Genomic DNA, 5,000 nt, shown 5'->3' on the forward strand with positions numbered 1-5,000 from the left:
TAAACGTTGTTAACTTAGGGTAGATGTGGGTAAACGTGGTTAACTTTTGGTAGATGAAGGCAAACGAAGTTAACTTAGGGTAGATGAGGGTAAACGTGGTAAACTTAGGGTAGATGTAGGTAAACGTGGTAAACTTAGGGTAGATGAGGGTAAACGTGGTAAACTTAGGGTAGATGAGGGTAAACGTGGTTAACTTAGGGTAGATGAGGGTAAACGTAGTAAACTTAGTGTAGATGTGGGTAAACGCCGTTTACTTAAGGTAGATGAGGGTAAACGTTGTTAACTTATGGTAGATCAGGGTAAACGGGGTTATTTTAGGGTAGATGAGAGTAAACGTTGTTAACTTAGGGTAGATGTGGGTAAACGTGGTGAACTTTTGGTAGATGAAGGCAAACGAAGTTAACTTAGGGTAGATGGGGGTAAACGTGGCTATTTTATGGTACATGAGGATAAACGTGGTTACCTTAGGGTAGATGAGGGTAAACGTGGTTAACTTAGGGTAGATGTGGGTAAACGTGGTTAACTTAGGGTAGATGAGTGTAAAGGAGGTTAACTTATGGTAGATCAGGGTAAACGCGGTTATTTTAGGGTAGATGAGAGTAAACGTTGTTAACTTAGGGTAGATGTGGGTAAACGTGGTTAACTTTTGGTAGATGAAGGCAAACGAAGTTAACTTAGGGTAGATGGGGGTAAACGTGGTTACCTTAGGGTAGATGAGGGTAAACGTGGTAAAGTTAGGGTAGATGAGGGTAAACGTGGTTAAGTTAGGGTAGATGTAGGTAAACGTGGTTAACTTAGGGTAGATGAGGGTAAACGTGGTTAACTTGGGGTAGATTTGGGTAAACGTGGTTAACTTAGGGTAGATGTGGGTAAACGTGGTTAACTTGGGGTAGATTTGGGTAAACGTGGTTAACTTAGGGTAGATGTGGGTAAACGTGGTAAACTTAGGGTAGATGAGGGTAAAGGTGGTTAACTTAGGGTAGATTAGGGTAAACGTGGTTAACTTAGGGTAGATGAGGGGAAACGTGGTTAACTTAGGGTAGATGTGGGTAAACGTGGTTAACTTAGGGTAGATGTGGGTAAACGTGGTTAACTTAGGGTAGATGAGGGTAAACGTGGTAAATTTAGGGTAGATGAGGGGAAACTTGGTTAACTTAGGGTAGATGGGGGGAAACTTGGTTAACTTAGGGTAGATGTGGGTAAACGTGGTTAATTTAGGGTAGATGATGGTAAACGTGGTAAACTTAGGGTAGATGAGGGTAAACGTGGTAAACTTAGGGTAGATGAGGGTAAACGTGGTTAACTTAGGGTAGATGTGGGTAAACGTGGTTAACTTAGGGTAGATGTGGGTAAACGTGGTTAACTTAGGGTAGATGAGGGTAAACGTGGTTAACTTAGGGTAGATGAGGGTAAACGTGGTTAACTTAGGGTAGATGGGGGGAAACTTGGTTAACTTAGGGTAGATGTGGGTAAACGTGGTTAATTTAGGGTAGATGAAGGTAAACGTGGTAAACTTAGGGTAGATGAGGGTAAACGTGGTAAACTTAGGGTAGATGAGGGTAAACAAGGTTAACTTAGGGGAGATCAGGGTAAACGTGGTTAACTTAGGGTAGATGAGGGTAAACGTGGTTAACTTAGGGTAGATGAGGGTAAACGTGGTTAACTTAGGGTAGATGAGGGTAAACGTGGTAAACTTAGGGTAGATGAGGGTAAAGGTGGTTAAGTTAGGGTAGATGAGGATAAACGTAGTTAACTTAGGGTAGATGAGGGTAAACGTGGTAAACTTAGGGTAGATGAGGGTAAACGTGGTTAACTTAGGGTAGATGAGGGTAAACGTAGTTAACGTAGGGTAGATGAGGGTAAACGTGGTAAACTTAGGGTAGATGTGAGTAAACGTGGTTATCTTAGGGTAGATGATGGTAAACGTGGTTATCTTAGGGTAGATGAGGGTAAACGTGGTTAACCTAGGGTAGATGAGGGTAAACGTTGATAACTTAGGGTAGGTGTGGGTAAACGTGGTTAACTTAGGGTAGATGAGGGTAAACGCGGTTTTCTTAGGGTAGATGTGGGTAAACGTGGTTAACTTAGGGTAGATGAGGGTAAAAGTGGTTAACCTAGGGTAGATGAGGGTAAACGTTGATAACTTAGGGTAGATGTGGGTAAACGTGGTTAACTTAGGGTAGATGAGGGTAAACGGGGTTATCTTAGGGTAGATGTGGGTAAACGTGGTTAACCTAGGGTAGATGAGGGTAAACGCGGTTATCTTAGGGTAGATGCGGGTAAACGCCGTTTACTTAGGGTAGATGAGGGTAAACGTTTTTAACTTATGGTAGATGAGGGTAAACGTGGTTATCTTAGGGTAGATGAGGGTAAACGTGGTTCACTTAGGGTAGATGTGAGTAAACGTGGTTATCTTAGGGTAGATGATGGTAAACGTGGTTATCTAGGGGTAGATGAGGGTAAACCTGGTTAAGTTAGGGTAGATGAGGGTAAACGTTGACAACTTAGGGTAGATGAGGGTAAACGTGGTTAACTTAGGGTAGGTGTGGGTAAACGTGGTATAATAGGGTTAACGTGGTAGAACGACATTTACTTAGGGTATATGGGGGTGAACGTTGTTTAGTTAGGTTAACTTTCGGCGGATTGTGGTAAACGTGGTTAACTTAGGGTGGATGATGTCTAACGTGGTCTAAAAGGACACTTGGTGTGGTATATATCATATTTAAAGTTGTAATATATGGGACGTCTTATGGGCCTAACATGAACGCCTTACCGAAAAATGGCTGCCTTTTGAGAATCGGTAGCTTGTTGGTTTCCGTTCTTTTTAGAGCGATCAAGGCTAGTTTTAACGCCAGTTTCAAGTGGAATGTATTCTTAGAGAACGTCTATGTTGTGTAAATCGTTTAAAAGTCCAATCCAACGAGCATCCTCGGAAAATTTGCTGCTGAAAAATTTTATTTCGTGGGAAAAGAGCTGCGAAACGGGTGAGTTTTTTACGCAATTTTTGATGTGGAAAGTTTGTTGCCACCGGGTACAAAAAGTTACTGTAATGTACAGAAAGGAGGATTCCTAAGGTTTCCGGTCATGTGTGAATTGGCTTGTACCAGGTGGCAGGGAAATGGTAATATTGTTCAATGTGAAGGTTATTTTTTTCTGCGTTACACCTTACGATCGGCACCTCTACATGAATGATCAATGATTCGATCAGAGATGAATTTGATTTTGACTGTGATTGTCTCATTGGGAACGTAACCCTAGTATCAAATATTTTAAATAGCTGCTTTTAAGGTCATTATACTTTTTAGCAGTCACAACTCAACGATCCTTGCGTTCAAGTACATGTATTTACCAAGTTATGGATTTGCAATTAATTTGAGTTTAAAATCAAAATCAAAATCCATGTTAGTTAAAATAATTTTTGGAAGAACAGACGTGTAGGTACAGATGTATATAGGTATCTATAGATTCAGGTTTTTGAGACTATTGTTTTCTGGAAGCATTAATGATGTAATTTTGGTTTTAGGGGACTGTCATGTGTTGTTGGATCAAGGAAATTCTGTTTTGAGTCAAGTATGGTTGACATTGGATAGTTGTTCCTGAAAAGGCTGAAAGGAAGCTTTATTGCCTTGGACTTTTTTTGCTTACACCCCACATGTTTGTTCTTTTCTTACATGGCAAAATTTATTAATATATTATGTGATTTGTAGCTGCAGCTAGAAACAGTGTCCCATGCATAAGGTCTCATTGGGGTTGATGGCAGTAAAATAATTTTGGTAAAAAATATGTTTAAAGTTTTTATCATAACTTCTCATCTTGGTCCTGCGGGACTTCAAAGATGCTCTACTATTTTGCACAAGGAACTTGTCAATCAACCGTTACCTTTTGGTGTATTTGCAATATGATATTTTGGATAGCAATTGATATATTTTTCTGATCCCTTATGTGTAGATATCCTATGTCTGTCACATAGTTAGTTTTAAGCTTTTATTTCCTGTAGTGTATCTTTATTATAGTTAGCACATGACCCCACAAGCATGTGTTATTGCTTAATATTGATTGTGTTTGAATAAAGGATATTGTTGTCTTGTCTTGTAGATAATGCAAAACAGCCTCAGTTGTATTTGCATAATTTCTGAATGTTACTTTTAAAGGGCAAACCATTAAAAAGTGTACAAAGTTTGCAGGAGTTCAGGAAAAATATTCAAAATATTCATTGATTTGAAGTTCCTGAAGCAGGTAAATCTTGAAGAGTTTACGCAACCATATTTGGAATATACGGCATTTCTTTTTGGGAATGTTCAAGTCCACAGAATTCATTTTCTTTATGTTGAGAAGTACTGACTGTTGACTCCATGGGGTTCCCCATTGACGAGTAAAATCGTCTGGTGTTAGACAGAGCAAAATACTCTGGGTTTAGACAGAGTAAAATACCAAGTATTGCCGGTTTAGGGGTGAAAGGGTTAAAGTGCGATCATTACTTTGACTTTCTTTCTTCATTTGAACCAAAACAAAAGTGACTAATCATCACCTCCACCATTGCTATACAACGGCTTTGGCTTTTAGAACAAAGTATCAAAGTTGAAGCTGGTGGCTCAAGGAGTAAACTTTGCAAAAAAGTTAGGTTAAAAATACTTTTATGGTATTTGAGTATTATTGTAGAACAAATTTGCATAATATCGTTTAAGTCATTAAATCAATGAGAATCCAAATATGAGGATGCAGTTTGCTCAGGAGGGGTCTTTTTTTTTTTAAACAACCCTTAAAGGTAACAGAATCTTGTTTTCTGGATGTAGGCTAAAGAAATCTGACCCCTTAGGGGAACCAGTTCTACGTAAATTGACAAATGAGTGGCATTTTATAATTCATAACACTTAGGTAAAAGCTGCTTGCTTGCTTACCAAATTTTTCTACAGTTCCATTCATTTTTCAGATTGATAGCCTTAAATGTACTGCAGCAACTCTGCCCGCTGTTTGGTCTCAGTATCATAAGTACCCCCTTG

This window comes from Montipora foliosa, chromosome 1 (genome assembly GCF_036669935.1).
Source record: "Montipora foliosa isolate CH-2021 chromosome 1, ASM3666993v2, whole genome shotgun sequence".
NCBI classification, from domain to species: Eukaryota; Metazoa; Cnidaria; class Anthozoa; order Scleractinia; family Acroporidae; genus Montipora; species Montipora foliosa.